Source organism: Sciurus carolinensis, chromosome 6, assembly GCF_902686445.1.
Source record: "Sciurus carolinensis chromosome 6, mSciCar1.2, whole genome shotgun sequence".
Lineage (NCBI taxonomy): Eukaryota > Metazoa > Chordata > Mammalia > Rodentia > Sciuridae > Sciurus > Sciurus carolinensis.
The window spans coordinates 18,483,810-18,510,101 of NC_062218.1; the positions used below are offsets into that span (position 1 = coordinate 18,483,810).

The 26,292-nt window shown below is 34.6% G+C and overlaps 1 pseudogene; it reads left to right on the top strand.

Moving 5' to 3' along the window:
* Positions 1 to 20,938: 20,938 nt before the first annotated feature.
* The window catches only part of LOC124986985 (26S proteasome non-ATPase regulatory subunit 7-like), an 87,413-nt pseudogene continuing 82,059 nt past the window's right edge, over positions 20,939 to 26,292 (top strand).

Here is a 26,292-nt window from a genome sequence, read left to right on the forward strand (position 1 = left end):
TTTTAGGGTATGAAGATAAAGAACTCAAGAACTTAACACCAAAAAATCCAAATTACTCAATCAATAAAATACATTTTATTGGGTTTTAAGTCTGCCTCACTCTCCAGGGCACAGCAGAGCAGTTATCCCAGTTCCCAGTCTAGCCTGGTCCAGTCTTGGATCTGTCTGCCAACAGGCTTCTGTTCTGGGCCAGTGGACGTCTTTTTCCCTTCTTCCAGAGGTACAAAGCCACTCATCCTTAAGATTCTGTTCAAAAGTAGCCTTCTGCCCACCACCTAGACACCATCGAGAAGGAGTGGTTTGCCAGGGATGCTCAGGTCACTTATGGTGCGGTATTGTCACTTGTGCTGTCTCCCAGATGGGACCTAGGCATCTTGAGGATGGGCAGGTTCTATTCACGTGGGCTTCCCACTCTGTATGCAATGTCTGCTACACAGAGTCCTCAGTTTGTCACAGTGAGAAGGGTAAATAAAGGAACGGATGATATTTTAAAATACAATTTGCTGCCTTTGGGAAGTTAGGAAAAATTAAAGCCTTTCATCAATGCTGCTTCCCTGAATGAAAAGTTAAATGTGAACAAATTCCCTGGGACCTGAGGCTTGCACTTCACCGCAGCAGCTTCTGCCAAAGATCTGGTGCAAAGCTTCACTGCAGAGGGGTTGCTCTCTGGAGCTTGGGAGGAGCCCCAGGTCCCCATTGTCTGTGAAAAAGTAGCCACTTCCCAGAGTGGAAGCAGGGTGAATTACAAAGGCACTGCTGCGAACCTTGAGCAAATTGAAGTAATTCTGGGCTAACAAAATGTAAATTCATTCCACAAAAAGCTCGTTAGTGCATAGCTCAGGAAACAGTATAGGGTCCATGATCATCTCAGTTCAGAAAATGCTGTGTTGCTATGGACATGGTTTGTCTTGACCCTTGTAACTATCTAATAAAAGTAGGAGAAACAAAAGAAAAAAAAATTAAAAATAAATAAATAAATAAATGGCAAAATAACTAAACAGCTCAAAAGAAGGAATACAAGTGACCAAAAATACTTGAAAATGCTTAACATCTTTAGAATAAGGGAAATGCAAAACAAAACTATACCAAGATTTCCTCTTACTCCAGTCAGAATGGCAATGATCAAGAAGACAAACAATACATGCTGTCAAGGATGTGGGGAAAAAGCTACACTTGTACATTGTTGGTGGGACTGCAGGTTAGAAAGCAGTGTGGAGATTCCTCACAAAACTAGGAATACAGCCAACATATGACCAAGCTATCCCACTCTTAGGTACTTTTCCAAAATATATAAAATCAGCATATAACAGCAATTCAGACACTCAATTCATAATAACTAGGTTATGGAATCAACCTCAGTGACCATTAATAAATGAATGGATTAAGCATTGTGGTATATATACACATGGGATTCTACTCAACAACAAAGAAGAATGAAAATTATGGCATCTGCTGGTAAATGAAATAAGGCAAACTCAGAAAGTCAAAGGTTAAACATTTCTCTCATATGCAGAGGCTAGAATAAATTAAAGAGTGAAAGAAGGATAGGATATCATAAAGATGAATGGAGATCAATAATGTAGAATAAGGGAGGGGAAAGAGGGCTTCATGAAGGAAATCATATTCCATGCATGAGTAGTTTGTTGGAAAGAACACAACTACTATATGTAACTATAAAGTTCTAAAAAAAATTGAAATTAAAGAGAATATTCCTTTCTCAAGGAATGGGTAAGGAAGACTGGAGTCTTGGACTGAATTTTTCTTCCAATTACATTCATTATGATTTTCACTTGAGTAGAGCACAGCCATTTAGTATCTGTAATTATGCCATATGTAACAATTTGTCCATTTATCTGCCTCTGTATTGATCCACTTAATATTTATCTGTCAACTTATATCATTAACCCCAAATAAATTAAACTGTAGAATTTTTTCATCATTATCTCTCTCATGCCAAGAACCTCTTTTTATCTCAGCATTCATTTATCATTTTCATATATGCCTTGCCATAAATTGTCTCTGGTATTCTATTACATGGATATGCCATCCATTAGTACAATGTATATTAACTACAAAAGGAATGTTTGTTCTGTTCCAACAATAACAATAAAAGTTTTGTACCTAAACAAATGACCACAGTTGTATTCTAATAGAGGTTTAGAAAAATATCACAAACTCATGAAATAGTTTGAGATTAAATTAAAAACAATAACATACTTCCTGATTTATTTCTGTGGGCAAATATTTCATTTATACCCAATAAATCTTAATGCATATTGTCAACTCTTTATCAGAAACATTATGCTAATTGCCTGTTATCTTTCTTCCACACAATTACCATCATTGTATATACCTTCATATTTTTAATAATTTTTATTTTGAAAAATAGCATTGCAGCTTCATTCCTTTTTTTTTTTTTCATTTTCAAAGAGATTGAAACTTTCTTCAATTTTTTGAACTATGTATTACTTTCTGTGTTACATGCATTCATTACTTTGGTTATTTTTCCATCAGAGAGTTTTGTACTTTGCAACTTTAATCTTTATTGATTTATCATGTACACACAGATAATTTCACAAATGTTTGCAGCTCAGTACATTTTAACATGCTGTGATCCCTCAGATTTAGGTGATTCTCTTGTCCTGTACCCTTGTAATTTCTATCCCTCTCTGCCAGGGTGACACAATTCTAACTTCTAGCCTTATGGAATCATACAGCATGTAGCATTTTGTGCATTATTCTCTTCCTTAATACTGTTTGTGAGATTGTTGGTTGTGCAGTGTGTGATTAAAATCATTTATTTTTATTGTAGTGTAGAATTCTATTATGTTTATATGCCACAATTTATTTACTCACTCTACTCTTGGTGAGATATTTTACTTTTAGTTTTTTCCTCCTAAAACATTTCTGATAGTTTTTCTGGATAGTGCTTCCATTAACATTCTAATTTCTATTTCTTTAGAAATTTCTGGAGGAATCATTCTTAGACGCAGAATTTCTGGGTCTAATATCCATGTTTGCCCATGATGTTTGGCAGTCATTCACACCATGAAGGGCAATGAATGAGTGCTATAACAGAACATCCTTACCACTCATTTGCATTTTCTCTTCATTTCATTTCAGAATACTGAAAAGTTTCTTCAAATCGAAGATTCTGAATGAAAGGGTAGGAGCTACTTTAAAATTCAATGATTAAAAAGAAGCATATTATTCTCTCAACCTGGCCTTTTTAAGTGACTTTGTATTTTCCAGTTTCATCTAACTCTGGGAGTGAAATCAGCACCTCTCCCTTTCCTCAAGCCCAGGTACGAGGAGAATACCAGCAGAACAGGGAGAACGAGAGTTGCCACCTGTCCCTCTTGCCTGGTCAGCCCCAGAGCCTGACCCATTACATACACATGCATACCCTTTGACTCCAGCTTCTGCTCTTGCCTGCATAGAACCCTAAAGTCCTTGGTACATGGAAGAAAGATTTCTAGGCTACCTGCTTCCTGATTTTGTCTAAACGAAGAATAACTTCATTTCTTGCTGCACCAGTGTTTCTCTTTGTCAATGAAACTCCATGTAGCAGACCTGGTCTGGTCTCTCTTCTTCTTGCACAAAAGGGCCAACTGAGTGATACCAATACCAATATAAACTATCTTGTAAACTTTCTAAAATTAACATCACTACCTCAATAAAGTCACATTAAAGAAACCATAAAGGTAATCACACACATGCAAATATATGGAAATGTGAAACAGCATCACAATATTTCAAGACGGGGGAGAGAAGAGTCTGGTCTTTTAGTAACCTCACCCCCAGCCCCCAACACCAACTCTCAGGTGGTGGTTACTGTCAACATTATTTATATTGCATTGCAGTTCTAATTGCCATGTTTAAGATAACTGTGAAAATAAGAACATTTTATGAATATTTTATATTTTGCATTTTTGAACCATCCAAAATCTTTCATTTTCAATCAAATCCAATTCTTTTACCATTGTTAGTATCTTCCTTATTAATTTCATCATCTTTTTCTTCATCTTTTCCAGGAAACTCTTCTCTCCCCCGTCGTGAAATATTGTGATGCTGTTTCACATTTCCATATATTTGCGTGTGTGTGATTACCTTTATGGTTTCTTTGATGTGACTTTATTGAGGTAGTGATGTTAATTTTACAAAGTTTACAAAATGGTTTATATTGGTATTGGTATCACTCAGTTGGCCCTTTTGTGCATGAAGAATAAAAATAAAACATCGTTAACAGAGGGAAGTTTAGAGAGAAATATTTATTATAGTTATTATATTTAATAAATATTTATTACATTGATTCCCATAGCAAGGTGGATACCCCATAGGCAGATGAACAAGGAAAAGTGGCTGCCCCACAGGCAGAAAACAAGGAGATCAAGGGCTGATACCGATTTGGACAAGGTTAAAGATGTACCTAAAATTTTGTTACCACCACCAGTGTTGCTTATCTTTCAGCATGCAAAAGCATTTAAATGAGAGTCCTGGTTTCTTTCTGGCAAGTGACTGTGATCCTATCTCCTAATACTTGTTGTGTGTTCTCCTGTTGTTTTTTTTGAGCAGTAGAGGAGGTTGGGAAGGTCCTCCTGACTTTAACCTTAAGCATGGAGCATGCAGTACATTTCTTTCAATATTTACCATCTTAAACTTAACCAATATCCCTGTTTCACTCTTTCAAAGCTTGACTGACTTATTTTCTTGTCTAGTTGTACTGTTTTACTCCTCCAGGTTAATTTCAGTAAAATTATATGACTCTAGTAAAACAACCCCCCCAAAATTTTATTTTGTGACACTATTTATGTTTTAGAGAAACGTGCCTTTCCAAGAAAAGATCCATCTGCTTTGCTTGTCCTTCTGCTTCTAGGATTTTCTTTAGATCAACTAATTGTGAATGCAAGAGAAATGAAGAAACCAGTGCCTAAATAGAAAGTAAAGTTTCTTGTTTTGTCTAAGTAGTGTTTTGCAATAATATGAAAGGAAAAGTTCAATTAAAATTGACATCTTTATGATTTTTATCTTTTGTAAGAACTTGATATTTGTTCCCATGAACACAAGCCTCAATGTGTGTTATTCCAGAGTACTTCATAATATTCTTCATACAGGTATTTTTTCCCCATATTTCTGTTGATTTTTTTGTCAAGGAATTTAATTTTAATTTAGTTAGTGATGTTGTTAATGGTGGTGTTTCTCAATTCTTCCTTCTAAATATTTCTAATTCATTATGAGTCCCCACATTATAGAGTATTTTAACAGAAAAGTGCTTGTTTACAATATTATTATGTCAATTAGACAAAATTAAATCAAAACAAAAAATAAAAATCATATTTTCATTAAGCTTTCCTCTCACTTAAGTACTCATCTAAATATTAATTATTCTGTACTATCAGACATGAGGAATGATGTCTAGTGATAGAGTATTATTGTTTGCTAGGTAGGATAGTCAGCCATGAGCAGGGGTGGAAGGGAAAGAATGATAAAGGAATTTAATGGACAGAAAAGACATGAGACATATGCATCAAGAAAATCCATAAGTCACAAACTGAAACCATGAGAAGTCCTTTTCTTCCCCAGGGGTTTAACCCAGGGACACTTAACCACGAAGCACCAACCTCAGTCATCTTTAATTTTTTTTTTTTTTTTATTTTGAGACAATGCCTTCCTAAGTTGCTTAGGGCCTCCCTAAGTTGCTGGGGTTGTTCTGGAACTTGTGATCCTATTGTCTCAGCCTCCTGAACTACTGTGATTACAATCATGTACCACCACATCCCCAGCAGGCGATCATCTAGAAATGGGGTCAAAATGTCCAACCTGCTCCAAACCCTAGAAAATTATGAACCTTTAAGGGAACTATTGCTTAAAATCCTGGGAAAACTTATCAAAGCAGAAAAGCTTCAGGAAAATGGGACCTTCAGGAAAATGTTGATAAGGAACAACATTCCCCAGCCATACTTAATGATAATCTCTAGAACAACTGTTGATAATTGATATTTTTATAATTTTTTAATGTTTTTTAAGAATATGGTATTTTTCTATGTCCACACGTCTAAACTGTTATCTGGAGTACTGGCTTGTGCCATTCCATGTGCTATTTCTAGACTATCCTCAACCACCTCTTGAAACAAGGTCATCATGACCCTCACATAGGAAGATCACACCCCAATGAATAATTAACCACTTAAGCGGGGAGAAGAGAACAGAAGGACAAAGAAATTCCAACTCTTTCAATAACCCTTGGTCCTGTCAGATCCACTATTTTCTGCAGAGATGGCTCTGCACCACTCACTGCCTGTACTATATTCTGTTCTCTAATTCTCCCTTTCCCAAATTAACTCCTGCCTGCTACTATGTGTGACTTGTCTCAAATTCTTCTTGAAAAATTGTGAGAACCACTGATTGTGAACCTCCAGCAGTCACTTACTCTCTGTGGGTGGGTTCCCTCTGCAACATAATCATGGCTTATTCATGTATCTTTCTCCATGGAATGTTTGTCTGCTGAAGTGTTCACTAGTTTTGTTTGTTTTTTGTTTGTTTGTTTGTTTGTTTTGTATTGTGCCTAATTCCTTGTCAAACCTTAGTTGAAGACCCAAAGCATTAAGACAGTAATGATGTCATTAATTTGGACACTTAAACTGGACAGTTGAAAGTTTGCAGGTGAAAGAAATGTGCTATCAGCCACAAACTTTCTTAAAAATAGACTTAAATTAAGACAACTGGTGGGACAAATGATCATATCAATATGGAGGAAAGGACCTCTTATACACAAGTCATTGAAAATCCAAAAATTAATTCATTTAAAATGCATACTGATATAAATTCTATCCACTTATTTTTGGATATGGTACTTATCTTAGTCTGTTTTAGGTTGCTATAACAAAGTACCTGAGACTGGGTAATGTGGTGCCGGGAATTGAACTCAGGGACACTTGACCACTGAGTCACATCCCCAGCCCTATTTTGTATTTTTTAATTTGGAGACAGGTTCTCACTGAGTTGCTTAGCACCTCCCTTTCACTGAGGCTAACTTGGAACTCTCCATCCTCCTTTCTCAGCCCCCAGAGCCCGTGGGATTACAGGCGTGTGCTACCACACCTGGCTAATCAATCTCTTTATAGTGAATTGCGATGGTCAGCTCAGGGCTTTCATGCATAAGCAACAAGATGATCCCTTTTTTGACTTTCTTTATAAATATTTTGCAGTGTCAAAATTTAAGGAGTATCAGTCTTTTAAATAATGGTGAAATGTACTATGACTGATATAAATAGTGTCTAACCTGATTTTGAATTTCAAAAAAGTGGCACATATTTGAAAACAGATGACATGGAAAGGTAGAATAATAAACACAAAAGGAAAATGGAGGTGTTTTGAATGGGAATCTAATGTATTTTTAGAGCTTTATTTTTTGCAGCGGGAGGGAGTTGGGGTTACCAGGGATTGAACTCAAGGGCATTAGACCAGGAGCCACATCCTCAGCCCTAATTTGTAATTCCAAATCCTCCTGTCTCAGCCTCCTGAACCATTTGCTGGAATTACAGGTGTTCTCCACCATGCTTGGCTTAGAGCTTTTGTGAATACTCAGATTGAGCAAGTAGAGGATGTCTCTACATAAACATTATCCTGATAAGAATAAAGAAAACTTGAAATGATGTAGAAATTCTTAACCCTATATAGACAAACACACACATACACACACACACACACACACACACACACTACTTGTATAATTTATCTTTCTTCCTTCCTGCCACCCATCCTTCTTTCCCTCTTCTTTCTTTCTGTCCTTCCTTCTTTCATTCTTACTTTTTTTCCAACTCATTTCCTCTGGGATGCCTTCAGCACCTCTCTTGGAAAGACCACGTGGGTGGTGTCGAAATTAGTTCCAGATGTCTGTGCCATTCATGTCCTTGTCATTAGAATTCACTAGATTTTTAGTAAGTTAGTTGATTTTTCCCAAAATTTAAATATATCATTTATTTCAGACCTAAAAAAATTGTTGATACCATTGACAAATACAAACATTCTCTGCATTAGAATGTTTAAAAATAATTCAAAGTAACCAAACATTTTATTATTAGGTACAATCACAGGTCATGAGTTGTTTCTGTGAATCCTCATATATTTTCAGACTCTGTAAATGCAGTCTCCATTCTAAACACTTCAGTACATGTGTCATGTTTTCCTCCCTTGTTCCTAGATATATTTTTATTTTATGCCAAATTATTGATTACAGTCAACCATCTATAAAACTAGTAAACTATAAAGTTACCAAAAGAACAAGTAAATAAAGTCCTCTGAATGGTGGGAACTAACCCAACATCTGAGGCTTGTCATGTTCTTCTCTTCCTTATTATTCTGAGTATTAGTGACTGTTACTTGTGAGTCATTCATGGGTGAGTATATAAAATCAAAGTACATGCTATGTAGTATTCTGTTTTTCCCTTCAGTGGTACCAGTGGTTATATGATGTGGGGTAAATATGTAAGGGAAAAAGCACATACAAAATTTACTACTAAAAGTCAAATAAAAAGCAAGTTAACAGATGATGCAAAAACTGTTCTCACTGAAAACAGAATTTGTTTTTAGTGTTTTACACTTAATAAAATGTTCTGTAAGGTCTTCAATACTTTTGACTACTGAGTCATTTATACAAGAGTGCTGGGATCAAATTATTACAGAATAAGTTAAAGTTTTAATGATAAAAATGGAATTGAGTTTTGTTTATACTTTTGAAATTATATATATTAGAATTTTACAAATAATGTTAAAAGGTGGTTATTTTCTTTTTATTCTTGTAAAACAATATTGCCCATGTTATATATAGATTTAAAGCATCATTTTTTTCATCAGAGTAACAAAATTTTTTCAGTACAGTTAAAATATTGATAGTTATTCATACCTTCTGATCTAGAATTTCCTTCCTAGAAATTTATACCAAGGAAACAATGTAACAAACATGAGAAGTCTAAGTCCTTTAGGTGATAGTATTTTGTATCATTGAGCTAATAAATCTCTTTTCTTATATCTTAGGGTTACCTGCACACTTAGCTGAGAGAAATGATAGAAAAAATTTAAATGTGACTTTCAATATTTACTTACTTTTTATGTTCAGTTTCTCAAACATTTTATATTTACATATAAATTTATAAGCACACAAATCAATATAAGAGTGTTCATTGGGACTAAATAGACTTCAGATATTCTGGTTTTCTTACTTATAGTTTTTCTGATCTTAAAAAAGATTGATAAAATTAAAATGTTTAAAATTAAGCTTTATTGGTAGTAAATTTCTATTTTAATAATGCATTTAATGGAAATATAGTGAATAAATGCCAATGAGGCAACTTGTAATTTAAAAACAACTACAGTAACAAATATGTCACAAGTTATGCTTTCATAGAAGATGGAGAAAATATATTTTCTTTCTCCTTTTTTATTTTTTTTTCCACAATACTGGGATTTAACCTAGGGATGCTTCACTACTGATCTATGTCTCTACCCTTTGCTGCTGCTGCTTCTTCTTCTTCTTCTCTTCTCCTTAATATTATTATTAGCACCGTCATATCATTGTTTCAGTACTGAGGATTGAACCTGGGGGTGTTTTATCACTGAGCTATACCCCCAGCCCTTTTATTTATTTATTTATTTATTTATTCTTTTGAGTCAGGGTCTCACTGTTTGTTGGGAGAAATTCTAGTTCTTGGGTGGCAGCAGTGAAAGTCTCAAGTGTGTAAACCTGCGGGGAGGAGCGTTCCGTTTCGCCCACCTAGGAAAGTACACAACTCCCCCAAACTGACTCAGTGTTACCAAGGGAATCCGTATAGGAACATGGTGGTCTGATCCTCCGTGGCACATTGTGATTGGGCAAGAAACCTATAAATGTATAGCTGTTCCCACAATAATGGCGTTTGCAAGCTGCTCACCACAAGTTTGCTTCCACTCAACTCCCAGAGTCTGGGTCTTGATTCTGCGCTGCTTACCCCAAGTATGAGCTAGCCTAGCACAAGAGAAGCTACAACTGTTGTTGAGGCTGGCCTTGAACTTGGGATACTTTTGTCTCAACCTTCTTAGTCACTGGGATTAGTTCTGTCTGGACCACCACCATGCTGGCTAAAATTTACTATATTTTACAACTCTATAAAAAGCATAAAAAAGCAAAAGGTATAAACTCTCAACATAATATTGTCTGTCTTAGAAGCAATTTTATGTGACAAGCATCCTAGGAATATTTAAAAAACTTAAACAAAAAAATAAAAATAAAAAAGAAACAACTTGACATTCAGGCTGCATTTATTTCATTCCACAGTATATATTGTCAAGCTGTATTACATCAATTTTTACTTTCAATGACTCTGCTTTCATTAAGTTTAAAATGTGTTGGCAATTTGTTTTCAGAATAAATTTGGAAAGCACTTCTCTGTTCTCTCATTGATGAAAATATGTTTCTGCTGATAATATTCATTATAGATTAACAATGCTCTACTGAATTGATACATATATTAAATATCATTTTAATTTTAAATTTTAACCTGAATAAGAGATAGAAATTCTGAAAATCATATGTATTTCCATCTCATTAATTTTTAAATTAATGAAAATTATGATCTGTGGTATTCTTTTTACTATTGTTTTGTGAGCCAACTCTAATTTAACACATAACATTTCAGGTATTACTTGTAATTATTAAACAGGTATACAGAATAATACATGATTTATCAAATCTTTTTTCTAAAGCATATGCATATCTGTAATGGTCAAAGTGGATCATCGAAAATTAATTCATCAAGAAGGCAGTAAATACTTTCTTCCTGCAGTCTTTGTGATAGCTTTTAGTTAATTTTCCAAAGTTTTGCTTTGTTTTCTATATAGTTTGTATTGTCTTTGTTTTTTCTACTTTTTCCCCATTGATATTTTATTCTTTCTTGTTTGTGATATATTGCTCAACTCATTTTTTTCCCTATTTTTATTATTTCTTTAGGGATATCTTGAAAAAAAAAAAACTTTCTATATGGAGAGAAGATGCTACCTAATCTGCTCTTTGTATATTCTGTTTCCAAGTGTTGCCTTTTCTCTATGAGCTAATACTACAAGTGATATGCAGTGTGCATGATTTTAATTAAATTGAAATTTTTGTTATTGTAATGACTAAATATTTTGTATTTAGACATATTTCTATTCCATTAAAATTTCAAAGTGCATAGTAAAATCAAATTTTGCTGTTGTTCATTGAATGCAGTTGCTGACACAACTATTATTTAGTATTTTCTGATCACCTAGGGAAATAGAACTAGAAAAGTTTCTTTAAAATTCTACCTGCAGTGACTCAAAAAAGAGATCTTACTCAATACAGAATATTAATTAGCAGTTTAGCACACCAATAAAATATCTCATAGTTTTCATTTGGTTGCTTATTCCATCTAGAAAAAAGAAATATATATATATATATGCATATATATATATATACACACACATGAATATGTGTGTATGTATGTGTATTTTAATTATATATGTGTATATATATATTTAAATATACACATAGGATAGAAAGTAGATATTATAAGTCATCAAACTACATACAAAATACAATTTGACCTCTACTTAGTTTAAGATTCTAACATTTTTCATTCTTCGACACAGGACCTACAAACTTTCCCCATGCAATCAGAAATTCTCTAAACATGTTGTTCTGCATTATTCCAAGGTGTCTCCGTAAATTTTATTCCCACATTGTAGATTACCTGGATCTATCTTGACTGCCTGCTTTTGCATGTTCTTTTCAATATTCTAACTCAAGCATCACTTTTTTTGAGTCCTCCCTTGATATCTCCCTTATTATAGTCATCATTTGTTACAGTTACATACTCTAGTACCTATTAGCACTATTAAAAGTAGGTGTTTCTCCCCTAAAACTGGACTACTAAGACCATGTATTATGCAACTTTGTTTCAACCTCTTCCAGAATTCAAAAATCTTAAAACACATTGTTTATGATATATTTGTTGTAGATAGGATATTGGGAGCAAAGTAGGAGTGATAGAATTTGAGCATCTTCTATTGCAGCATTGGTTCTATTTTCCAATATTTTAACTAGGAGTAGTTGCACAAATAATTATGGAACAATATCTCTATGTTTTTAAAATTTTATATAAGTGTGTAAATATTGAGTCTGAGTGGGAAATCTTTCTTCCTCCCCCATATATAAATATATACCTGTGTGTATACATACATACATACATACATATATATATATATATATGCATCCACAAACACACACACACACACACACACACACACACACACACACACAATCTGTACTCTTGCATTTTAAAATAAAGAGACAAATTTTGAGAAATAGCATTTAATCAGATTTTATAAAATGTCAAATGCGAGTGTACGTACAGCCTTATTAATTATGGGAAGGGACCTGTAAAATAAATACCCTCATCATTTCAGAAATGTATAGTTAATATGAAATCATACAATACACATTTATTCTCTTAATGTTTAATTTTCCTTAGAAAAGTAATAGTTTCATGCTCCTTATGTTCTGTTAAATAAGTTTATCCCATTCTATTCTCAACATATTTTAATCCCAAAGAATATATATACTTTGGAATATGTTATCATGTTACTGAAGAGAAGGAAAAATTAAAATTCCTGGCAAACAAATACATTCCAATCTGAAAAAAGATGTAACAGTGAATTTAACAGAAGGTGAATTGCTCACAAAAGGAATCAACATGTAACTATATAAATATTTATAAAAATGTTTATATATTACTTTAGAATCCCCGGAGAGAAAGTGCAAAATTCAAGCAACTGTAGTTTTTATTTTACAATTTGCAATTATGAAAATCTACCATTTCATTTGTATTTATCTCAGTATAAGCAGTTTTACCTGAAGTTGCACAGAATTCTGTGAAGAACATTTTATGAAGGGCATTTTACTTATTTCTATACCATGAGAATAAATTGTATGCTTTCTATGTCTTGAAGAACTGACTTCTATAAATGACATATGGTCCTGAATCATTTTCGGAAAAAAAAAAAAAATGAAGAAGAAAGAAAGAAAAAAAAAATACCTCCTATTTTCATGCTGAACAGTCATTTAAGTTCATGACAACTTAGCAAAGTTTGCCATAATAATACAGAGTAATCAACTGAATAACATAATATTTAAGTAATAAAGAATTTAAGCAATCCCATATTCTCTCATTTTAAATTGAAATTTTAGAGAAGATATTTTGGAATACTAACATAGTGCACATTCACAACTAGCTCAACAAATTATCATGGTATGTTCACTTCATTAAAGAACAGAAAGTAAAGTTTCCTTTGGACTTTCACCCAAAGTTAATAATCAATAAAAATAGTGTCATTATTTCTGGGTATACACTACACAAAAGCTACACACACACACACACACACACACACACACATATATAAATATATATATTAATTAGCAGAACTGAAACCTGAGGCCATCTATGTCAACATGATTTAAAAATCTATTACATAAAAATTTTTTCAGGAAAATAAAGCTGTCAACCAATAAATAATTTCATTGCTAGCTTTAGAAATTTCCTACAAACCAATTAGTGTGGCAAAAAACTGTCCTCTGAGACAATAGCTTGCTCACCCATGCAAATAGCTGTTTATTTAACAGCAGCTTAGGAAGACTCACTTCGAGGCCCTCAACTCCCAATAGCTTTCAACCCTCAATGCTTATGTCATGCACTTTACTAATTTTATTCAGCTACTGCACATGAAAGTCCCCAAATAAGCACTGAGTGCGGAACCACACCACATATAAGCATTATCTCATCATAAGGTGATGCAAGGCAGTGTTCTCCCACACATTTATAATTCTTTTAAACTTTGTTTTGCTTAATCGACATGTTTGATTAGTCTTCTGGGAAATTAAAAAATAGCAAATAATTCTGAAGATTTTTCAGGAACCGAGCAAGATCCTCTTCCCATTGTGGTTCAACAAACTTAACACGGAAAGAGGGAGTTTTCCCAAGGCCTTGTGAACAATGGTAATGTAAAGTTAGTTTTGTGTGGAATGGGAGACCATTTTTTCACTAGCCTCTCAAATTTTTAGCCCTGGGAATGAGAATTGCGTTTTAGGGATCTTTGATCAGTTGATGATCTTTCACACTTGATTAAAAAAAAAAAAAAAAAAAAAAAACCTGCTGCTTAGATTATTGCTGATTTTTTTTCCCTGTATTTTCTCACCAGAGGAGACTTTAATGAGCAGTTCATGGGGAGAAGATCAGGAATAAGTTCATTAAATTTGTCTCTCCATTTGACTGTAAGTACAACTGAGTTCAGAAGATATCATTAAAACCAGCATCTTTATAGAACCAATTCTGCTTTGAGTTACCTGTAAGGATTTTATGAGACCTTTCTTGGATCTCTCCTGTTTTATGTGTGAGAATCTGCATAGAAGAAGCTTTAACTCCAAACCTTTGTTTGACTGGAGTCACAGAGGCACTGGTATTCAAACAAAGAGAGTAAAATACTGTATAAGCGGCCCATGACAAATTTCTAAGTTTGTTCAGGAATCTCTCACCTTAATCTCATAGGTTCATCTCAGTTTAGATCCACCTCTTCCTTCATCCTACATTCTCCACATGATAATCATGCTTTATGATATTATAATTTCAAGTGATAAAATTTCTCCACGCATCTTTGGAAATTAAAATAGTATATTTAGGACCCTTTTGTATAACAAGTGTTTGAAAAGTTTATTAGAATTATAATGGAGGGGAAAAAAGACCAATTTTCTTATGCTCTGACAATATTTGTTGTTATAGAAACTTCCAAACCAATTTAGAATTCCAGTTTCTATTCTTAAAATAATTTTTAAAAGTCTATAGGTAAGACAAGAGAATGAATGCAAAAATGATGAAAACCCCCTCCTTCCCATGCATTTCCTCTTTAAATCTTGACTTGAATGGCCGGCTTTCATCTCACAATTCTTTGTTATTCTTCAAAGGCTCTATTTCTAGCACCTCTTTTTGGCTCCCTTTTGGTCTAAAACACCAAAAGCGCAATTGTTTCCTAAATTTAAACATACTTTATTAAAGAGAAAAACCATTTTTGCCCCATTTTAGCTCTGGTATTAATGATTTGAAGGTCATTTTCAGTTATACCACAAAGCCTAGATAGGACTTACAAAATTATAGAAAGGAATTTAGAATAACCGTAACAACACATAATGTACAACTTCCAAATTTATGTCAATTGATTTATACCATAAGGAATCTCAGTGGCAAGTAAATAAATGAATTGAAAGGCAGAATGTGAAAAATCCTGGGGTGACATAAAAGACCCCAATATGCATGAGAAATCAGAGGGAATTAGCAACGTATAAACATCATACAAGCCTTAATGTTTTTCTCATAAATCAAACAAACAAACAACACTTTGGATCCTAATCCTGTCCTTTACAGATCTAAGTGATGAATGAGGTTGCTGGATGTGAGAACTGAATATGAAATTCATCATTGCACCCATAAAATCACAAAAAGTGATTTACCTCAATATTAAATGACAACATAAAATGTTAATTGATAAGGATGCTGAAATATTAATCATAAATCCTGCTATTTTTACATAATCTACCTGGGAATTAGCAAATTACTTGGTATCTTTAATAACCCTCTATTATTCCGTTTCTGACACAATGACTTTTGACTAAGATTTTTAACTAACATTTCTTTCATCCCTTTTGACATTTTGTTTACTAGTTTATTAGTGAAGATCTCTTTTGCAAGGTGAATTGCAAACTGAACGCTCATTTTAAATTCCTGAGGACCTCTTCTCCCTGCCTCAATCAAAATTAGGTTTTAACTTATATGAATGTTACCTTAAATCAAGCCTAAACGTAATTAATTCTCAAGGTATCCAATACTTTTAATCCAAAATTTCAAATGGATTAGTTAAATCTATCAAATATGTATAGAACCTTTGAAAATCAATAGCTGAAGAAAGTTTATTCAAATGTTTAATGTTCCTCTAATATTTAGATGCTAACAAAACAAGGCAGGGGGAGAGGAAGAAAAGAAGTTCATTGGACTAGACAGAGGAATGAAAGAAAGGGAGGAGGAATAGGAAGAGGAAAAACAGTGGAATGAATCGGACATAACTTTCCTATGTTCATATGGGAATACACAACCCGTGTATCTCCACATCATGTACAACCACAACAATGGGATATTTTACTCCATGTATGTATAACATGTCAAGATATACTCAACTGTCACATATATTTAAAAGGAACAATTAAAAAAAACAATGGGTAAAAACTGTAGGACAATGTTTAAATATGCCTTGTATCAGTTTTTGTCTCTTTCATAAATTCAGTGAATCAGGATATAGATTTGTTTAGGACATCAAAGTCAAAAAGAAAAATAATTTCAGTACTGTGGTTTTTTTCTTTGCTACTTGAAGGAATGCACTTAAAATTGTAGATCTCTTATCTATTTTCATAGTGGAATAGCAGATGAAGTTAGTATATCTATCTGTAGCATGATAATCATAATTCCAGATTTGAGATTTTTTTATTCAGTGACAATTTGTCATATTCGGATTAATTATTATAAATTAGAATAAATAATTTTATAGGATTAATGTAGCATACATCTCACCGATGGAATATTTTTGATGAGTTTTTACATATTAATCAATCCCCTCATTTGAATTTATACATTGATGATCTTAAACTTTTGTGTTCTGTTTGAGTAGATATATAGACTACATTTCTCAATATTATGTTCATTTTAGTAGGGCATGGGGTTGAGTTCAGAATAATGGAAATAAGTATTAAAGATATTTTGTCTTATGTACTAAACACTGTAGTGCTTATTTTAAATATATCTTTTCATGTTATCTTTGAAAAATCTCATAATATGTGTACTAAAGCAATACTGATATAAGAAAGAAAAAAGATTTAAAAGACTTCAGTTGTCTAAGAAAGTACATAATTGGTTCTAATGTTCAAATGAGTAATAGATCATGCATATTCAGTTAATGTTTGTCAACAAGCTGCTATGTTCTGGTTTCTAGAATGTGTAAATATATTGCCTTACACAGCATGAAAAAGACTTTGCATACATGGTTATGTTAAGGATGTTGAGATAGGAGACTGTCCTGAGTGTTTTTGTAGGCCTAGTTAAATCACATGAGTTTAAAATAGAGATGTTTTCTTGGCTAGAATCAGTTGGAGATGGGATTACAGAAGAGCAGAGAGATTCAAATTGCTGGCTTTGATGAATGGAGATAGGGTCCCCCACATCATGGAATGCAGAAAACCCCTGCAGTCTGCACACAGCAAGATAATGGAGTATCTCCTAGAAGTTCCAGAATGCACTGGTTCCCACAGGCCCATTCTAACCCAACTACACTCATATCAGATATCTGACCCATAGAAGTATATAATAATATACTTATGTTGGATTAAACCACTATATTTGTAGTAATTTGTTACAGTAGCATTAAGAAAATAATGCAGTTGTTTTAATAATAAAGATGAAATTACAACCAAGAGAATAGGTTTTCTTTTCCCATGAGAGTTTATAGTATAACAAGAGAACAAACATTAGTAAGACCTTATCAAATTATTGTACCTTAATTTTAACTGGGACTATGGAAGGAAAAAATAAACTCTATAGATCATAGAACATAAGGTATATAGCATATAAAAAGGAAATGCTTATTACTGAATATTATTTGGGTTCCAGGTAATAAATGTACAGTGTTACAGTAAGCCAAACCTGCAAGTTTGTTGACAGGGAAGTGAGATGCTAGAAAGAAATGGAAGTCATCAAAGTTTTAGGCATTAACTATAACTTTAAAAGAATTTTTTTTTAATTATAAGCAGTCTGACACCCAGAAAATATGTACTCAATTTTCAAAATCACAAATGTTCTCTAAAATTAATAATCTAATAAATGTTTATCTTGATTAAAGTGCATGGAAAGCTGGAGTTTAAATTATTTGGTCACAAAGTGTTTCTAATAATACAAATTAATTCAAATGCTGCAATGCTCTGTCATCTTCTTTTACACTATAATAGAGATGATTTAATTGTCCTCCACTGTCATGGAACACAGCCAGGGATTAAGCTGATGAGGTTGCAAACAATAAAAAATGATGAGACGTGGAAAAAAGAATCATTACTTAGTGAAGGAAGTCTTGCTTTACTCTTTCTTGACAGCAGAACTAATATAAAAACGATTGCCTTGTTCCTGCTCGGTTTTGCATGTGTTTTGATTGTGTCAGCTGAGGGTTTTCAAGTGATTTTCTTTTGAATGTTTCAGAGACACTCATCCCCCAATAGGTTTTCCTGTGTAGATTCGAAAGTGCAAAGTGTGCTTAACCTTAAGTGCGAGGGTTGTCTGTGCAGTTTGATTTTCTGTGTGATTACTTCCAATGATTGTCTTTCTTCCCAAGATGACATGTACTTTTCCAGCCAGATTATTTTTTCAAAAGAATTACATTCCCTGGTTCTACAGAGAGCTGTGCCCATTTACTGAAATATGAACTTGAATTTCTGAAAAAGAAACACCAGATTCTCAAACTAATATGTGTATTAGCTATAAATTGCTGTAATTTTTTTTCAAACTGAGGCGTATTTCAAACAGGCTAGTTTTGCTGCACAATAGAAATATTATTTTATCCCATTTATTATTATGTGCAGAATGTAACAGATTGAGGTATATGTACATGTGCAAGTGTGCGTGTGTGTGTTCATGTATGTAAAACAGGATATAATACATTGAAGGAAAAAGTTCAATCAAGTAAATGAACACTGATAAATAATCCAGAATTCATTTTATTTATTTATTGCAGAGCTTTTCACAATTAATCATCCAATGATTATTGCCTCACTACACACAAGCAGACACAAGTACATAAATACACTGCATATATGAGTGAATGTGCTTTGGTAAAGAGAAGTACCCACCAAAAATTTGTTGTTTTCACTTTATATAATCAATTCTCTTGTAATATAACATAGATATGTCTATGCACATGATATTTCACTCAAAAATAGACTAAAAGAAGATGTATTTCTGTTTGACCTTTCTTATTCATATTCTACAAAAGAGCACCTGAAATCTAGTGTATACCCAAAGTATGTCTGTTGACTGCAGAATAACTGATTTTGAGGCAATGGATGCTGGTGGGGATTTATCATACAGCATAATAACAGTCTTACAAAAACTTACCCTGGTTAATATTAGTTTATATTGTTACCAGTGGAACGCCCCAAATATCATCAGACAATTTATTATTAAAGCAAAACTACACTTATTACAACCTCAGTGAGTCGAGGAAATACAACACGGTGACAGATTTTCAGTGTTTTGATAGGGAGGCCTGAAGGGGAGAGATTTTGTAGCTGTGACTATAGCTCAAAGGATTCTTTCAAGGTGAGAAGCAGATTGATGATGGGCAAAATGTAGAGCAAAGAATATTCAAGTTGTTGGCCACAGTATGGTGAGGGTTTTGAAGCAAGTTTTGCTAACTATTCCTGAGTAGGTAAGCTATTTGCCTAGGTTGCTTCAGAAAAATTGTTTGTTTTTCAGTCATTTCCTAAGGCAAATATTTATTTTTTTTTGGTGCTTCATACGTTTTAAATTTTCCTTCAAGAAAAAGGTTTATAGCAGAGAGAAGAGGAAAAAAAACCACTAAACTAACCTCAGAGGCCTCATTCCTGTCCTTCAGTCTAAGCTAGAGGAGAGGCCATTATTATGCGGAGCTTTCTCCATCCAGATCCACACTGAATGTTGAAGATACATGATATGTCAGTTTTCTGTTAGTTATTCTGACCACCATTAAGTTGTTTTTTCTATTCCTTGTTTGGATGAACATCTTTTGTGTCATTTAATAAGACAGTATCTGCACACAAGAACAGATCCTACCCTCCATCCAGTAAGCCTAGCAAACCATCGATGAGAATTGTATTAGTTATCTATTTGTGAATAAGCAATTACCCTAATGCATAATGATTTTAAAAATAATAATCTTTTTTCTTTCTCTTACTATTTTGGAGGTCAGATTTTCAGGATAGTGAATGAAGTAGCTAATTATTTTTTAAGGAAGTTGATTCTTGATAAGAATCTGTCAAGAAGTTAATATGTATTTGTTGATTGGGACTGAAAGAATTTTTACTTTTAAAATTTGGCTTTTTTATTATACATGAAAGTAGAGTCTATTTTGACAGATTTGTGTGAACATGGATTACACCATATTCTCATTAGTATCCCAGTCTTGTGGATATACATGATGGTGAGATTCAGTGTGGTGTATTCATATCTCGACTCTCTAGAACATCTGCTTGTGAACTGGTGGATTGTGGGTAGATGGCCTGAGTTCTTCCTAATTTGCATCTCTTCCTAATGCCACATAGACGCTCTACAATACCACTGTTGGAGTCCACCTGATTAAATGACTAAAGAGGTCAAAATGGAAGCCACATCAGAAGTCACATACTGTCACCGCTTCACACCTGGTAAATTACATAGAACAGTTTTATGAGGATATAGGGAGAGACTACTTGAGTTTATGAATAAGAGGAGGTGAAGGTATTTCCATACTCACTTGGGGGTTGTCTACCATGTGACAATTTATCAAATTGTATAGTTCTATGATATATGTGATTATTCTCTGGGACTTCTTATATTATAGATCTCATAAAGTTATATAGATATGTAAGTAAGCATTTTTTCTCCTGAAGTAGCTACTGAAATACCCAGAATGGCAAATGTGAGATCTAGAGTTTAAAGTCATCAGCTCTTCATTCTCATTTGCATCTTAGTTGAGTTCTTTGACTTTATGCATTCTATAGTGTTCTTGCTATCATCAAATTGTAGTATGAAATGTCTCAACTTCTATGCATTGTGTAAAGTCTGCAATCAAAATGTTGAATGACTGTCGCCGCCTGCGGTAACAGTCGTGCGGATATTGTTACCGCCTGCAGCAACAATTGTGCGGTATTTATGAGAGGTGGACTGGAAACAAACTACTTCTACTATCTTTCTTTAGTGGGCTGCTTTCTTGCTTATTTGTTCCCTAGCTTATAGAGGAAAAAAGACTTTGCTTAGGAGAGAAACAGAGACTTTGAGAGGAAAGACAGAGACTTTGCTGAAGAGAAGGAGTCTATGCTCATCGGAGATGCTATGCTTATCAGAGATCTATATCTTCTTAGTTCTGCTGCTTCTTCTTAAAGGTGCATCCTGCATCCTGTGTCCTTCACTCTACTATCTAGAGGTGTGGCTTTACTTCTCTGTTCTGCAATCTGCAACCTGCATTCTGCCATCATTCAGAGGTGCTGCTTAACCGTGCTTATCTGGTTATCCATGGTGCTTCCTACAGGTGTGTCTTATATACCTAAGGCAGCCAATCAGCTTAGGATTAAATAGCACAGTTGGAGCATGCGCCACGGTACCAATCAAGAAAGAATGAGGAATATCTGTTGACCACTAGCACAAAGGAGACATTAACTAATTAGGCAAAGGTAGATCACGCTGTGTTAACATTAATTATGTGCCACCTCTTAGCTCAACGCCAGCCGCCATCCTAGGGCTACCCAAACATGTCTTCTGCAAATGACAGAGGAAAACTTTGAAGAATTTTCACTGAGTAATTAAGATTTCAAATCTGGATTTGAAGTTCTGTTGTTCTTCTTTTAAAAAATTATTTAGTAAGTTTTTTTGGATATATGTTTGTTTTGTTTTGTTTTATTGTTGGAGGTAATAGAAATAAGTGTCCAAAATAGACACTGAATGTAGTATTGGCATTGTGAAAACTGCACTAATTTTTTAATGCGTTAGCTTTCTATGGTTACTATAAAAATGGTCACACAGTGTTTAAAACAACCTAGACTAATTGTTTACCATTCACCAGATTAGAAGTTCAATACAGGTCTTTCTCCAGTTTCTAGAGTCCAACCACATTCTTTGACTTAAGAAACTTGTTTTTGTCCTTGGGGTGCTATAAAAAAATACCATAGAAAACACACAATTATTTCTCACCATTTTGAGGGCTGGGAAGTCTAAGATCCAGATGTTGGCAAATTTGTTTTTGTTGAGGACCCACTTTCTGATTGGTAAAGGGCTACCTTCTCCTCTACTCATTCGTTCCTTCTTAGGTGCATATTCATGGAGAAAAATGAGAGAGGTAGATGGGGAGGAAGAGAGAAAGACACACATACACATACACATACATGCTCAGAGCAAGAGAGAGAAAAAGGGAGATCTCATAACTCTGTGTTCTCACTAATCCCATCACAAAGGCACTACACTTATGACATCGTCTCAACCTAATTACCTCCTAAAGGCCCTAATCTGTGGTTATATCAAACTTGGAATTAGAGCTTCCACATGTCATTTTAACAGTCTGCTGCTCCATCCTAAAAGGCAGAAACAAAGTCAAAGTTTTCATCACATGATAATAATCTAGCCTCATTTATTCTCCTTCTTTCACTTAGGAAGATTGTTGTGATTGCATTTGAACCACTGAAATATCCACTATAGTGTCCTAACTTCATGATCATTAATTAGAATCACATTTGCCACATTTATTTGCCACATAAGCTAACATATTCATAAATTTTGGGATAAGGACCTTGCATCTTTGAGGAGTCAATATTCTTCTTACCAAATCATTTTGATTCTATGAAGTCAGCTCTAATAGTCAGTAGGTTCTACTATAAGAAATCCTGTAGCAGTCACAAGAGTTGATTGACCATTCCAGTGTTAATCAGTAGGGAGGCATAAAGTAGAGACCTCAGCACACAGAAAAGAGGTAGACTAAACATGGCTTAATAATAAGCCATTTGTAAGGTTTCCAAAAGTAAGAAATATAAACATATTCCACTTACTCAAGGTCATCTTTCCAAGAGTCCTCTTTCTGAAGATTTAGTTGCAGAGGTAGTCTTCTATAAATGGTTTATGAGTGCTGTTTCATTGTTGTTTACCTCCTCGTATGGCATGATCAGTTTTTTCTTCTGTTTTGTTTTATTTTGCTTTTAGCTATCTAATTCCTGGTTGTCTGCCAGATAAAATGTCAGCGAGTAGTGCCTCTAATTGTCGATGAACCCAAATGTTTCATCATAAGGACTCAGTGATGAAAAGAGCTAGCTTACCACCTAAGAAAAATATTCTTCCAAATAGCACTGAAACAAATGCATGTTTTTACCAAAATTTGAATAAATTGTAGCCAGTTCTTAGACTCTTCTAGGCAATGACAAAATATGTCAATAGAAATATTCAGAATAATAACTTTATAAATAAACATACTTAAAAGTAACCTGAAAGCACAAAAAGAGGTAATTAGAGCTGGGACTGCTGAGTCACAGGCTCTCTGGGGACAGCATGGTGGCCTTGAGCAGGCTGGGGACGCAGGTGGGACAGGGCTGCCCTGACTTGTGCACTGGTACAGAACAGCCTATCTTCAAACAGCCAGGGTGATCCAGCACAGCGACTTGGTCTCCAATTCAGGGTCTGGGCGAACTGTTCCTTTCAAGGAAAGCTGGGTGGTGCTAGAGTATGGAGGAAAGGGCAGGCCACAGTTGGCACTGAGCCCCTGCCTCCAGGCTTACACCTATCCTCACTTCGCCCATCCCTTTTCAACAAAAAGCCTTGGTGTCCCAGGAAGGCGCTTTGGCCCCTCTCTTCTGTGCCTCTGAAAGCTGTTACAGAGATTTTGTTCTCATGTCCCAATTAACTTCCTGGATGGGTGGTAGCGGTAACCCCTGATATTTTCTAAGTGGGAATCTGCTTTGATGGTATCTTAAAATGTAGATGAATCTCAGTATCTCTTTAAACAGCAAGACCAGTTGGAGATTGTGGCATTAACACATAAGGCATGGGGTGTACCTGTCCAGAATTTTGGCAACATAGAACTCAGGCCATAATACTGCTACTACTCTAGCATCTTTATCCCTGAAGAGATCTGAGGATAGAGAAAATGAGGAAAGTTCAAAGGAAAGAAATAGAAATGCAAAGAAAACAATAAAGTTTGAAATTTTTCCAAGCATGTATTACTTTATAGTCAATGAGTCAGCAAGGTTGGAAACCAGAAACATGTTGTTGGTGTGCTTTGGAGGTTGTGGCAAAAAAAAAGTACTTAACGGGTTCAAGAGTTTTGCGGCCCCTTTGGTGAAGATGACAAAGATGGTTCTGTCTGGTTCTTAGGTCATGATTAATTGGAAAACATGTATGGAATATTTAAGAAGGTTAATACCAGAGAAAGAACAGTTGATGGTACCTCACAGGCCCTAAACTACATAATGAACTCATTGCCACTAATGAACTCATGAAAAGATACTGCCCTAACTCAGTACTGGTAATTACTGATGTGAAGCCAAAGGACCTGGGACTGCCCACAGAAACATATAAATTCAGGGGAAGAAGTTAATGATGATGGAAATTTAACCTCAAAAACATTTGAGCATGTGACCAGGGAGCAGAAGAAACTGAGGAAGTTGGGGTCAGAAACTTGTTATGAGATATCAAAGACACTACAGTGGGCACTCTTTCCCACTGGATCACAAATGATGATCATGATTTGAAGGAACCTCCAAGCTTTTCAATATCAGGAGCTACCTGGAGAAAGTAGCCATGACCAAGCTGCCCATTAACCACCAAATCAGCAACCACGACCAAGCTGCCCATTAACCACCAAATCTTCTACCAGTTGCTGGACATCTTCAACCTGCTGCCTGATGTCATCCTGCAGGAGTTTGTCAAGGCTTTTACCTGAAGACTGAGGACCAGACAGTGGGGCCTGGCTGATTCACTCCATAGTTGCTCTGCACAACCTCATCAACGATAAGATTGCCAATCAGGATACAGAGAAGAAAGAAGGGCAGAAAAATGACTAGGAAAGATGAAGAGAAGAAAAAGTGATGTGAAGAAAGAAAGAAGAGAAAAAGGAGGACCAGTAAAACATGTAGTTTTTTTAATTTATAAATTTAAATCTTATAAACTAAATCAGTGTGCCATCAGAGAATTTTTTTTAACTTTCACTGCTTGTTAAAATGTTGTCCTGATGAGAGCTCTTTGTCTTCAATGACTCTTGCTGTGGCATTACATGATGTAAATGACGGAGGGACTCATCTCCAACTCAAACAGCAGCCTCAGCTGCTGTGCATTGGGGATTATGATCGCACAGGATGCATGTTGTGTGAGAAAAGTGAAGAGACAACAGCAGAACATTTTGGAGCTCTTCATTCCTTAATAACAGAGTTATTAAGGAGTTGAATTTTCCCCATCTTGAGAGATTCTTGGGGTCTCTTTCTCATAATTGACAAAATTGCTCCACAGAATGTGCAGGTCTTGTACATTCTCTGGTTTGTAAATCTTGAGTAATGACACTTCTGAACTCTTGATAACCACACCACATTTTGGAACCACACTCTGACATTCTCAGGACTTGGGGTCCAACTTCATGTATTGTTTAGCTTCGAAGACTTAATTAAATGGCTTGGTTTAATTTAAAACAAAAAGGAAAAAAAAGGAAATTAGGTAGTGGGAAAAAGAAAGAATAAAAACACAGATATAATGTGACAATGTGCAGATTTTTCTCTACAGGATTTCTATCTTGCCCAGAAATCTGCATGATCTAAGGGTCCCTGAGGGAAGCTATCTTCTTGCAAATACTATTGCTGCTGGAAGAATCCTAAGAATCATCAATGAGTTGTAGTTGGGGCAGTCTTTCCATGATTTGAAGACCTATGCCTCTTTATTTGAAATAGGAACCCCACAATCAGTCTCCTGAAGTGCTTTGGTTTTACTAGTTGTCCATGCTGCCTGATATCAATCTTTGCATTAGGGTCTTTATCTTATGTCCCTTCCAGAAGACCAGATATTAGATTTGAAAAGCAATTAAACACACATTGTTTAGAAGAGTATTGAGATAAGGATTCAGGTCCTTTCACTGATAAGAACATATCTCTCGATTTCTTACAGAATTTACTTAATTAAGGACATTTTAACATCAGAGGTAATATTCTTAGATGTAGTGGCCTGTTACTAACTCAACCCACAGATTAACTGAAGAAAGAAGAAATAGCATAGATGATGAAGGTCATTTTATCGATTTTACTTTCAGAATGCCTTGTGTTCTTTTTATCTTCTCTAAATTTAAATTGGTATAAACAAGGAAGTCTGATAAAGTAACAAAACTTTGCCAAATTCCTTAATAACATTCTGGTAAAAGGGTTTTTCCTTCTGGTTAAAGTGGTGCATGTCTGTAATCCCAGGGACTCAT